Consider the following 14,252-nt stretch of genomic DNA (forward strand, 5'->3'; position numbering starts at 1 on the left):
TGGCATGTGGGATCTTAGTTAACAGACCAGGGAACAAAACCATGTCCCCTACATTACAAGGTAGATTTTTAACCAGTGGACCACCAGGGAAGTCCCTGATGACTATCTTTTTGGGTGACTTTGTCTTTTCTTTTATGAGTGTGTATACTTATTGAGTCAAGTCTAGTCAAGGCTATGGTTATTCCAGTGGTCAGTATGGATGTGAGAGTTGGACCATGAAGAAAACTGAGCACCAAAGAACTTATGCTTTTGAAATGTGGTGTTGGAGAAGACTCTTTAGAGTTCCTTGGACTGCAAGGAGATCCAACTAGTCCATTCTGAAGGAGATCAGCCCTGGGATTTCTTTGGAAGGACTGATGCTAAAGCTGAAACTCCAGTACTTTGACCACCTCATGCAAAGAGTTGACTAATTGGAAAAGACTCTGATGCTGGGAGGGATTGGGGGCAGGAGGAGAATGAGATGACAGAGGATGAGATGGCTGGATGACATCACTGACTCGATGGACGTGAGTCTGAGTGAACTCTGGGAGATGGTGATGGACAGGGAGGCCTGGCGTGCTGTGATTCATGGGGTCGCAAAGAGTTGGACATGACTGAGCGACTGAACTAAACTGATACCTATTGAGATTGTTTTGGTGTGGTTACCATGAAGTTTATATATGGTAACATATGTATACCTGATTACTTTAAATTGCTGATCTCTTAAGTTGAAACACATTTTAATAAGCAAAAAGTTTTCATCCTCCTTCTCCATGTTTACTTTTTCTTTTGACTTCATATTTGTATCATTTATTTTGCATATCCTTCAACTAAGGAGTCTTTTGATAAGGGGGAAAGAAGAGAGTGAAAAGCCTTGCTTTAAATTCAACATTAAAAAACAATAACAACAACAACTAAGATCGTGGCATCTAGTCCCATAACTTCATGGCAAACAGAAAGGGAAGAAGTGAAAGCATGACATATTTCATTTCATTTCATTCATTATTGAACTCCAAAATCACTGCAGATGGTGACTGTAGCCATGAAACTGGAAGAAGCTTGCTCCTTGGAAGGAAAGCTGTGACAAACCTAGCAAGTGTATGAAAAAGCAGAGCCATCACTTCTCTAACAAAGGTTCTTAAGAGTCAAAGCTATGTGTTTTTCCAAAAGTCATGTATGGATGTGAGAGTTGGACCTTAAAGAGGGCTGAGTGCCAAATAATTGATGCTTTTGGACTGCGGTGGTAGAGAAGACTCTTGAGAGTCCCTTAGAGAGCAATGAGACCAAAACAGTCCATGTTAAAGGAAGTCATCCCTGAATACTCATTGGAAAGACTGATGCTGAAACTGAAACTCCAATACTTTTGTCACCTGATGTGAAGAGCCGACCTATTGGAAAAGACCCTGATGCTGGGAAATATTGAGGGCAGGAGGAGAAGGGGATGGCAGAGGAAGAGACGGTTGGATGGCATCATTAACTCTATGGAAATGCGTCTGAGCTAATTCTGGGATAAAGTGAAGGACAGAGAAGCCTGGCACGCTGCAGTGCATGGGGTAACAAAGTCGGACCTGACTTAGCAACTGAACAACAACATTCCTTAACTGCTTCAGTTCAGTTCAGTTCAGTCATTCAGGTGTGACCAACTCTTTGCAACCCCATGGACTGCAGCATGGAAGGCCTCTCTGTGCATCAACCAGCTCCTGGAGTTTATCCAAACTCATGTCCATTGAGTCGGTGATGGATCCAATCATTTCATCCTCTGTTGTCCCCTTCTCCTCCTACTTTCAATCTTTCCCAGCATCAGGATTTTTTCAAATGAGTCAGTTCTTCACATCATGTGGCCAAAGTATTGGAGTTCCAGCTTCAACATGAGTCCTTCCAATGAATATTCAGGAATGATCTCCTTTAGGATGGACTGGTTGGATCTCCTTGTAGCCCAAGAGACTCTCAAAAGTCTTCTCCAAAACCACAGTTCAAAAGCATCAATTCTTCAGCACTTAACTTTCTTTACAGTCCAACTCTCACATTCATACATGACTACTGGAAAAATCATAGCCTTGACTAGATGGACCTTTGCTGGCAAAATAATATCTCTGCTTTTTAATAGGCTGTCTAGGTTGGTCATAACTTTCCTCCCAAGGAGTAAGTCTTTTAATTTCATGGCTGCAGTCATCACCTGCAGTGATTTTGGACCCCAAAAATATAAAGCCAGCCACTGTTTCCACTTTTCCCCCATCTATTTGCCCTGAAGTGATGGGACCGGATGCCATGATATTATTTTTCTGAATGTTGAGCTGTAAGCCAACTTTTCACTATCCTCTTTCACTTTCATCAACAGGCTCTTTATTTCTTCTTCATAGTCTGCCATAAGGGTGGTGTCATCTGCATATCTGAGGTTATTGATATTTCTCCCAACAATCTTGATTCAGCTTGTGCTTCATCCTGTCCAGAGTTTCTCATGATGTACTCTGCATATAAGTTAAATAAGCAAGGTGACAGTATATTTGAGGTACTCCTTTCCCTATTTGGAACCAGCCTGTTCCATGTCCAGTTCTAACTGTTGTTTCCTGACCTGCATACAGATTTCTCAAGAGGCAGGTCAGGTGGTCTGGTTAACTACTTACTGTGTATATATTGCTATATGGTTTTACTACTTTCTTCTGCTAACTTTCTTACTAGATTTATCATTAGTATTAGAATTATTTTTACTACTACCTGTAATCTATTTTTGCCTTTTCCAATGATATCTTTCTGTTCATGATTTTTATATTTCTAGTTATGACATTTCCTTTTTGTTTATAGAAGTTCCTTTTATATATATATATATATATATATATATATATTTTTTTTTTTTTTTTTTTTGTGTGTGTGTGTTTTAAAGCCAATTATGCAGTGCTGAACATCTTGAGCTTTTCTTTGTATATAAAACTTTTGCTCTCACTTGTTGCTTTTCCCATGCTTTATTAAATATCCTTTCTTTAACTTTGTTCACTATAATTACAAAACTTCTTAGCATCATCTTTGGTTTAATCCTGATTGGGGCTCTCTATGCTGTCTAGATATTCATGTCTGTCTCTTTATCCAGGTTAGGGACAAGGTTAGCTACTATGTCTTCAACTATGTTCTCTGCTCTTTCCTCTCTCTCTCTTCCTTGTGGTACCTCTATAATGTGAATATTATAATGCTTGATGCTGCCTAGAGGTCTTTTATTTATTTATTTTTTTAAATTTTATTTTATTTATTTATTTTTTAAATTTTATTTTATTTTTAAACTTTACATAATTGTATTAGTTTTGCCAAATATCAAAATGAATCCGCCACAGGTATACATGTGTATACCTAGAGGTCTTTTAAATTGTCCTCATTTTAAGAATTATTTTTTCTATTCAGTATTACTAATTCAAATTACTCTGTGTTTCAGCTCACTGGTCCACTCCTCCGTATCATATGATCTACTGTTGATTCTTTGTAGTGTGTGTGTGTGTGTGTTTCAATTATTGTATTCTTCATCTCTGTTTGGTTAATCTTTATATCAGCCAATTCTGTGAAAACTTTGAACTTTTTCCTCTGTTCATCTAGTCTTCCAAATTCTTTGGAAATTTTTCTGATCATTACCTTAAACTCTGTGAGGTAGAGTACTTATCTACACTTTCTTTAGCTCTTCTTTTGGGGTTTTTATTGTGTTTGCTCATTTGTAACATATCATTCAGTTACCTAATTTTGCCAAATTTTAATTTTATTTCTACATAATCAGTGCTTTCATTTTTTTTAGTCTTGAAGAAGTGGCCTATGTGGAAAATGTTCCATAAACACACTCCCCTCTGGTCACCAGAGATATATGCTTCCGTAATGTTCATTATGCGGCTTCAAGATCCACTATTGTTGTGGGCTCAGTACTGTGGGAACACTGCATGAGTGGTCCCAGTTACCACTGTTTGAATAGACATACCTTGTCCAGTGTTTCTCCACTGCTGGTAGATGAACCAGGTACTGGCACTGCTGGTTGCTTAACCAAGAAATCCCAGTCCTAGTGCAGGCCCATGGTGGGTAGTGTGGGTTGGAAGGAAACTGGCCATGGAGACTCAGGTTTGTTCTTACCAACTTCTGGGCAGAGTCCAGTTCCAGGTAGGCTGGCTCAGGGCGTCAGTGTGAACTGGACTGGACCCTGTATCGTACTGGTAGCAAGGCTAAGCCAAGATGTGCTGGTGTGGTGCTGGTATGCTGGAAGGTAAACTGGCTCTGACAAGGTTGGCTGCAGAATCTTGGTGCTCCTGAAGCAAGTGTCTGCTATTGTTATTAGGGCTGTGGCCCATTGGATGGAAACCAAGGCCTACTCAGACCAGGCCTCGAGGTGGCTATCAGTCCACTGCTGAGCTGAACCACATCTTGGGGTCTCTAGCTTTAGAACAGGGATTGCAGAGCTGGTGTCAGCTCCCAGCTAGTGCCTAGGGAATCCTGGGGATGCTACTATCTCACTGGTGAGTGGGCTGCATTGGGACATAACTAGCTGATAAGCCATTCTGGTCCTAGGACTGGTGTCCATGTGGCAATGTTCTGGGCTATGAACCAATGGGTCCTGGGGCTAGTGCCAACCCGTTAGTGCATGGAACTGGGTCTTGTTGCTAGTTTTGGTGCAAAATTGGGTGGAAACTAGGTCCAAGTTGCCTTGGGACTGGTACCACTACTCCTCTTGGAGTGGTGTGGGAGTCTGGTCCTGGGGTTGGTACTGACCAACTGATGGAGAGGCCTGAGTCCCAGGTCAGGTGGAGGCTAAAGTGATCTACAGTAGCCAGCATGATTGTGGATGGGGCTGTGCTTTGCCCAGTTAGCTGTTTGACCTGAGGCACTCAAGATTGGTGCTACCTTGTCTTGGGTAGTGCTGAATCCCACTACTGAAAAGCTAGAAGGAGGATTCCAATATGGTCCTTACCAGCATCAGTGTCCTTGCCATGGGATAGCTTTCCGAAATGGCTGATGCCTGTATCTATGTTCCCAAGGTGAGTCCTAATTTCTTCCTAACTCTCTGGCATGCTCTCCAAGATCAACAGGTGCATCTGACTCAGTTTTCTTTCAAATGACTCTTCTGTCATGGGTCTTATACAGTGTGTGACCTTTAGACCTAGAGCCTCTATTTCTCAAGGCCTCTGGCTCACCCCAAAAGATATCCCACTGACTTTAAAAGCCAATCCATTTTGAGTTTATTTTTGTGTATGGTGTTAGAAAGTGTTCTAGTTTCATTCTTTTACAAGTGGTTGACCAGTTCTCCCAGCACCACTTGTTAAAGAGATTGTCTTTAATCCATTGTATATTCTTGTCTCCTTTGTCAAAGATAAGGTGTCCATATGTGCGTGGATTTATCTCTGGGCTTTCTATTTTGTTCCATTGATCTATATTTCTGTCTTTGTGCCAGTACCATACTGTCTTGATAACTGTGGCTTTGTAGCAGAGCCTGAAGTCAGGTAGGTTGATTCCTCCAGTTCCATTCTTCTTTCTCAAGATCGCTTTGGCTATTCGAGGTTTTTTGTATTTCCATACAAATTGTGAAATTATTTGTTCTAGCTCTGTGAAGAATACTGTTGGTAGCTTGATAGGGATTGCATTGAATCTATAAATTGCTTTGGGTAGTATACTCATTTTCACTATATTGATTCTTCCAATCCATGAACATGGTATATTTCTCCATCTGTTAGTGTCCTCTTTGATTTCTTTCACCAGTGTTTTATAGTTTTCTATATATAGGTCTTTAGTTTCTTTAGGTAGATATATTCCTAAGTATTTTATTCTTTCCGTTGCAATGGTGAATGGAATTGTTTCCTTAATTTCTCTTTCTGTTTTCTCATTATTAGTGTATAGGAATGCAAGGGATTTCTGTGTGTTGATTTTATATCCTGCAACTTTACTATAATCATTGATTAGTTCTAGTAATTTTCTGGTGGAGTCTTTAGGGTTTTCTATGTAGAGGATCATGTCATCTGCAAATAGTGAGAGTTTTACTTCTTCTTTTCCAATTTGGATTCCTTTTATTTCTTTTTCTGCTCTGATTGCTGTGGCCAAAACTTCCAAAACTATGTTGAATAGTAATGGTGAAAGTGGGCACCCTTGTCTTGTTCCTGACTTTATAGGAAATGCTTTCAGTTTTTCACCATTGAGGATAATGTTTGCTGTGGGTTTGTCATATATAGATTTTATTATGTTGAGGTATGTTTCTTCTATTCCTGCTTTCTGGAGAGTTTTTATCATAAATGGGTGTTGAATTTTGTCAAAGGCTTTCTCCTTATCTATTGAGATAATCATATGGTTTTTATTTTTCAATTTGTTAATGTGGTGTATTACATTGATTGATTTGCGGATATTGAAGAATCCTAAACTCAAAATGGATTAAAGATCTAAACATAAGACCAGAAACTATAAAACTCCCAGAGGAGAACATAGGCAAAACACTCTCTGACATACATCACAGCAGGATCCTCTATGACCCACCTCCCAGAATATCGGAAATAAAAGCAAAAATAAACAAATGGGACCTAATTAACCTTAAAAGCTTCTGCACATCAAAGAAAACTATCAGTAAGGTGAAAAGACAGCCTTCAGAATGGGAGAAAATAATAGCAAATGAAGCAACTGACAAACAACTAATCTCAAAAATATACAAGCAACTCCTACAGCTCAACTCCAGAAAAATAAATGACCCAATCAAAAAATGGGCCAAAGAACTAAATAGACATTTCTCCAAAGAAGACATACAGATGGCTAACAAACACATGAAAATATGCTCAACATCACTCATTATCAGAGAAATGCAAATCAAGACCACTATGAGGTACCATTTCACACCAGTCAGAATGGCTGAGATCCAAAAGTCTACAAATAATAAATGTTGGAGAGGGTGTGGAGAAAAGGGAACCCTCTTACACTGTTGGTGGGAATGCAAACTAGTACAGCCACTATGGAGAACAGTGTGGAGATTCCTTAAAAAACTGGAAATAGAACTGCCTTATGATCCAGTAATCCCACTGCTGGGCATACACACTGAGGAAACCAGAAGGGAAAGAGACACGTGTACCCCAGTGTTCATCGCAGCACTGTTTATAATAGCCAGGACATGGAAGCAACCTAGATGTCCATCAGCAGATGAATGGATAAGCAAGCTGTGGTACATATACACAATGGAGTGTTACTCAGCCATTAAAAAGAATTCATTTGAATCAGTTCTAATGAGGTGGATGAAACTGGAGCCTATTATACAGAGTGAAGTAAGCCAGAAGGAAAAACACCAATACAGTATACTAATGCATATATATGGAATTTAGAAAGATGATAACAATAACCCTGGGTACGAGACAGCAAAAGAGACACTGATGTATAGAACAGTCTTATGGACTCTGTGGGAGAGGGAGAGGGTGGGAAGATTTGGGAGAATGGCATTGAAACATGTAAAATATCATGTATGAAACGAGATGCCAGTCCAGCTTCAATGCACGATACTGGATGCTTGGGGCTAGTGCACTGGGACGACCCAGAGGGATGGTATGGGGAGGGAGGAGGGAGGAGGGTTCAGGATGGGGAGCACATGTATACCTGTGATGGATTCATTTTGATATTTGGCAAAACTAATACAATTATATAAAGTTTAAAAACAAAAAAGATAAAAGTAAAATTTGAAATTAAAAAATAAATAAATAAATAAAATAAAAGCCAATCCAGAGGGATGGTATGGGGAGGGAGGAGGGAGGAGGGTTCAGGATGGGGAACACATGTATACCTGTGGTGGATTCATTTCGATGTTGGCAAAACCAATACAATATTGTAAAGTTTAAAAATAAAATAAAATTAAAATAAATAAATAAAAGACATGTAGAAACAAAAAAAAAAAAAAAAAAAGAAAATGCTGACCTCTATAATAAATAATTCCAGTTTTCTATTTTATATAGAATAAATTACTAACAGAAAATTAAAAAAAAAAAAGCCAATTATTTGGGGAGCTCATATTCTTAGTACAGAACCCTTAGTCTCAGTAGCTTGATGTGAAGCTCACATCCCATTGCTCCTTTGGTAGAACCTCTATAACTGGATGATCCTCTTGTTTGATTGTTGTCTACCCATAGTATGGGACTAGACTATACCCTGTATCCACTATTCCTCCCTGTTTGTTGTGGTTACTTCCTTATATTTTTAGTAATAGAGGATCTTTTCTATTAATCTTCAGGTCATTCTCATCAATAGCCTGTCTGTAAATAGTTGTAATTTTGGTGTTCCCATGTGTAGACATGAGCTCACAGTCCTTCTACAGTATTATTTTGGCCACGCCACCCTGTATCTCCTTATGGTTGTCTATATGCCAATGTGTATGTGTGTGAGCACAGTCTCTCAATTGTGTCTGACTCTGAAACCGTTGGACTGTAGCCTGCCCATGCCTTTATACTCCATAAGCACATTCTTTTGATTACCATAGCTTTAAATTGTGTTTTAGAAAGAGGAAGTATGAGTTTTATGTATTTGGAATAACTTGAAATTCAATATAAAATTTTAGTTGGAATTTTCTACTTTTGCAAAAAACGTTTTTTTTTTTTTTTTTTTTTCACATTTTGATACAGATTGAACTGAATATGCAGATTATTTTAAGTAATGTGCATGTGTACTAAGTCATTTTAGATGTGTCTGACTCTCTGCAACCCCTCTAGCCCACCAGGCTCCTCTCTCCATGGGATTCTCCAAGCAAGAATCCTGGAGTGGGCTGCCATGCCCTCTCCCAGGGAATCTTCCAGACCCAGGGATCAAACCACATCCTTTATGCCTACTACATTGGCAGGTGATTTCTTTACCACTAGCACCACCTGGGAAAACCTGTTTTAGGTATTATTGACATCTTAATAATATTAAATATTCCAGCTCATGAATGTCTTGCCATTTATGCATTTTTCTTGAATATCTATCAGCAGTGTTTTATAGTTTTCAGTGTATGATTCTTTTTGCTTCCTTGCCTAAGTTTACTCAAATATGTTATTCTTTTTCACGCTATTTCAAGGAGAATTTTATTCTTAATTTCCTTTTTGTGTTGCTCATTGATTGCACAGAAAATCAATATATTTTCATAGTAAAAAGAAACTCTCAAAAATGGTAGGAATGTACTTGAATGTAATAAAAGTGGTGTATGACATATCCACAGCTCAGATTACAATTAACATTAAGAGACTAAAAACCTTTACTTTAAAATCTGGATCAAGACATGAGTGCAACATTCTCACCACTACTTTGTAACATGTGCTTAGTTGCTCAGTCCTGTCCAATTATTTTTGACCCTTTGGACGGTAGCCCACCAGGCTCCTCTGTCGAGGGGATTTTTCAGGCAAGAAATATTGGAGAGGGTTCATTTCCTTCTCCAGGGGATCTTCCTGACCCAGGGAGTGAACCCATGTCTCCTATGTCTCTTGTGTTGCAGACATAATCTTTACCCATTGAACCACAGGGGAAATCCCTTCTTTTGTAACATAGCACTGAAATAAAAATTCTTGTTAAATTTTTACATTTTTCTACTTATAGACCAGGTCATCTCTGAAGTTAGATAATTTTACTTAATTTTGCTGTCTTTAACGAGCTTCTGATGGCAGCCAATTGCTATCCTTTCAATCTCAGCTTCAACATCACCTTTTAGGAAAGGTCTTTGCTGATTACATTACCCACAGTAGAATCCTCCCTCTTGTTTCTGTTACAGTACTCTATTTCTTGTTATATGCACTAAATAAGACTACAACTTCTTTATTAAAGTGTCTCTTATATTGTCCTGCTGCTGCTGCTGCTAAGTTGCTTCAGTCATGTCTGACTCTGTGCGACCTCATAGAGGGCAGCCCACTAGGCTCCCCTGTCCCTGGGGTTCTCCAGGCAAGAACACTGGAGTGGGTTGCCATTTCCTTCTCCAATGCAGGAAAGTGAAAAGTGAAAGTGAAGTCATTCAGTCGTATCTGACTCTTAGCGACCCCATGGACTTCAGCCCACCAGGCTCCTCTGTCCATGCAAGAGTACTGGAGTGGGGTGCCATTGCCTTCTTTGATATTGTCCTACTTCATCTTAAGAATTTAAGATCCATGCAGGAAGAAAAATTTACATGCTATTTTCTCCTGTTTTAGTAACTGCTGTGTTTTTACCCATAGCATAGTTTGTGTAAAATATAGGTATTCTACATTAAAAGAAAGCTAATAATGGGATAAACTTAGTTATTATACCTGATTTGGTGATAAAATTTTTATATATATTTGATCAAACATTGAGGCAGTATAAATTGAGCTCTCAATAAAAAGAAGGAAAATTTTTCTATAGCAAGAGGAGAAATACATGATGAATTAATCTTCACTGAAACAAAATGGTTGGGTCAATATTTTGTTCTTGACTGGCAATAGTCTTAATATGGTTCTCAAACTTTTTTTCTCTCTCTATGTTTCATGTTTCTGACCCAAATTAATTCTGGGATGTAGTCCAATAGTATCTTTATATACAGATGCATTAATAAAATTTAGTGTAAAATCCCAGCAATTTAATTAAGCAAGAATCAGTCTTGGACACGTTCCAAGTCTAAGACAATGATAAATGTGGCTAGAAGGGATAAAAAGTCAAGTGTTCTTTGATTGTACTGAGGAAAAAAAGTTGATAGTCTTTTAAGAACTGATATAAATTTCTCAGGAAGATCCTTTATAGACTTAAAGCAATACATATAAATAACAACAGCTGCAGCAACACAAGGAAGTCTCTCAAAATTGCAAGTCAACTAGTCTGGCTCCACTAACATGGTATAATCAAATGGGGCTAAAGAATTAAGTGGTACTTATTTTTTTTTTTTTTAATTTTGAAGTTAAGAGGAAAAGTAATCACTTAAGACAAATTTCCCTGGAAATGGCTAGCTTCTATCTTTCTTTGTAAACCTAGGGTTTGCTTGTCTTTTGGATTAATTTTCTTAATATGGTAAATTTTTTTTTATTTTGTGTGCACTGTGGAATTTCTTTTAAACTATTTCTAATGCAGATAAAAACAGTATGTCAAATAATCTGAAAACTCCATGGAATAAATGACCAGATGAATAAAAAGAAAATATTTCTTCATGTAATAATGCAGGCTTTCAATCTATGTTGTCATATTGGATGCAAGAATTCCAGGAGTTAATGAGTAACTTAAAAAGTCTTTCCTCAGATTATGAAAAAGCTTCCACAAGGTAAGAGTAGTAGTGAGTAGTGAGAACCAGGGTTCACAATTGTGTGACTTTCTTTACAATGTAAGGAACTAATTGAAATATGTCAAAGTTAGTTTCCGATTCTAGTTTTATCACTTAAAAATGTTTGCCCTTGAGAAAATTAATGAGATATTATGGACCTCATTTTCATCAGTTATAGAAAGGTAATAAGTAATTACAGTACTTGTTATTATAAATACTAATCTTGATACATTAAAGTATAAGAGCATGATTGGAATCCACTAAAACTATTTTGAGCAGTTGAATGATATAATCAGAACAAAATGTAAAGAGTGTAATTTGAGCTGTTTCAGAAAGCCAAGTTGTTGGAGGGCAGAATAAAAGTGGAAAGACTTGGCAGGAAGCTAGTGCTGTGGGCTAGAAAGGAAATGGGGAGATAGGAAATAATCAAATTTGTGAATCAATATGAATGTAGAGACAACAGGATTTGTTAAAGAAAGAAAGTTGTAATATGACTGCAAAAGTGGAGTGATGAGCACTGTCAGATTTTTTGAAGGAGGTACCAATAATAAGGAAAACCTTCAAAAAGTTTTGTTATATATACTAAATAGATATCCAGATCCAGATATCCAAAGTTGAAGATACTGCTCATACAAGTGTCAACAAAAGGGTGGAGGTAGGGGCTGGAGACATGACATTGGATGACATCAGCATTTATAGGGCAGGAAACTGGAGACATTGAAATACAGACACACAGAAAGACTTCTCAGTAAATTCTAATGCAATCCAGGACAGTGACCTTCTCTTCATAGACTCATCTACCCACAGGGAATATGTATATCAGTTTAACTAGTCTCAAGTATTATCCATATTGACTTTATCAATGGTATTTTAGAAATTTACATACAATTATCTTCCAATCTTTTCCTGTCCTTTAATTTTTCCTTAAAAACTCAGTAAGGCACTGCTATTCCTGGTAAGAACTCTCTGATTCTGGTTTAATTGTGATATTCTTACACTATGATACTTAGCACTGTCTCAGTATTCTTATAGCACTTAAGAAACCAATCTGGTATTTTCTGATACTTATTATTGAGTGTAGGGAACTATGACTTAATCAACTAGGGTATCACAATGTTGTCTATGAACTACTGTACACAAATAGATATTCCATACATCTTCTTTCATTTGAATGTATAAATAGAAAGCAAAATTTGTGTCTCTTCTAAAAGCTTTCCCCCTTGTTTTCGAGGTAAACTGCTTCATAATATGTGAACTCAGCTCCTGTCCAGAATAGAAGGAACCAAGGAACAATGTAACTTGCTTTGCCCTCCTGAGCCTCACACAGAATCCAAAGGAGCAGAAAGTCCTTTTTATTATGTTCTTGCTCTTCTACATTTTGACAGTGTTGGGCAACCTGCTCATTATTGTGACTATAACTTTCAGTAAGACCCTGAACTCACCAATGTATTTTTTTCTTGCTTGCTTATCATTTATGGATGTCACTTATTCCTATTGTATTACACCCAGATTGATATCAAACTTGTTCTTTGCAGAAAATATCATATCCTTTGATTACTGCATGATTCAGCTGTTTATACAGCACATTTTTGATGGATCAGAGGTCTTTCTTCTTTTAGCAATGGCCTACGAATGCTATGTGGCCATCTGTAAGCCCTTGCATTATTTGGTGATCATGAGACAGAGGGTTTGTGTTATTCTGCTGGTGCTGTCCTGCACAGTTGGTTTTGTGCACTCAGTAATTCAACTTAGCACTATTTACAGGCTCCCGTTCTGTGGCCCCAATGTCATTGAACACTTTATGTGTGACATGTACCCCTTATTGAAACTCGTCTGTACTGACCCCTACATCATTGGCATCTTAGTTGTGGCCAATGGAGGACTGATCTGCTCTATTGTGTTTCTGCTCTTACTCGTCTCCTATGGAGTCATCCTGCAATTTCTGAAGAACCTGAGTCAGGAAGGGAGGAGGAAAGCTCTCCAGACATGTGGTTCCCACATCACTATGGTTGTCTGCTTTGTTTGTTCCCTGTATTTTCATATATGCAAGACCCTCTACCAACTTTTCTACTGACAAAACACTGTGTGTTTTATACAATCATAATCCCTATGCTGAATCTATTAATCTGTCGAGACGAGCTCAACAAGCAAGGTTTCTGAAAGCGTGATAGGGCAAGAGAATGAGAAACGAGACACAAGAAAGCAGAGAAAATCGAGGATCAGGGGACCAATACTGCTCCAAGGTTAAGGTGCTGAAACTGAATCCAAGCCAGCTTTATTATACTTTCAGCTGTGAATGAAAGAATATGTGGGGAGTTAAACTGTAACTCATGTGGCCTTCAGAGCCAAAGAACCAAATGACCATTAACCATTGAGTAATTAGGAAACAGTAATTAATAACAAATCAGTAACTAAGACTAATATTCTTATCTGTAGATTTTCCACCAGATACATAAAACACGTGACTCTGAGACGCCAGTTGAGAAACAGTCTGGGGTCGGTTTTCCGACCCCAGGATCATATCTTGTTTTCAAGATTATGAACTGTTCCCTCTGGACTTGTTCCAAGAGTCTCATGCCTTATAGCATCCAGTTTATCAATAATTATAAATTTCTTTTGTGGCCCTTGCCAGGGCCTGCTTTTCTTTTATTCTTCTTGTCTCCTACATGTCCCCCTTTTTGATTTTTCACATGATGAGAAATGGTGAGAAATGCTAGTTGCTGTTGTTGGTTTCATTGTCATTGTTGGTTTCATTGTCTCTTGATCGTTCTTCTCCAGACTATACAGAAACACAAACACATAATTAATAGCACTCCCATAACCAGAGCAATTCCATATCCAAATGTCTTGATCTGTTTTAAAGGATTAAGAGAAGAAAGATTATCAGCAACAGTATCAAGAAAATCTGATCCAGAAATTGCATCAAGATGTTTATTAGAAGTTTTTAATATATTGTGTTGTAGATCTTGAATATCTACAGAAATATTACCTTGATTCAATAGGTGTTGTTCAACTTTATCCAAATTGAATTATGTCTTATTACATTTGAAAGTCGTTACACAAAAGGAAGGAT

The 14,252-nt window shown here is 37.9% G+C and overlaps 1 pseudogene; it reads left to right on the top strand.

Moving 5' to 3' along the window:
• Window positions 1-4,946: 4,946 nt before the first annotated feature.
• LOC106700634 (olfactory receptor 4A47-like) lies at window positions 4,947-13,339 on the top strand (annotated as a pseudogene).
• Window positions 13,340-14,252: the final 913 nt, after the last annotated feature.

This window comes from Bos mutus, chromosome 19 (assembly GCF_027580195.1).
Source record: "Bos mutus isolate GX-2022 chromosome 19, NWIPB_WYAK_1.1, whole genome shotgun sequence".
NCBI classification, from domain to species: domain Eukaryota; kingdom Metazoa; phylum Chordata; class Mammalia; order Artiodactyla; family Bovidae; genus Bos; species Bos mutus.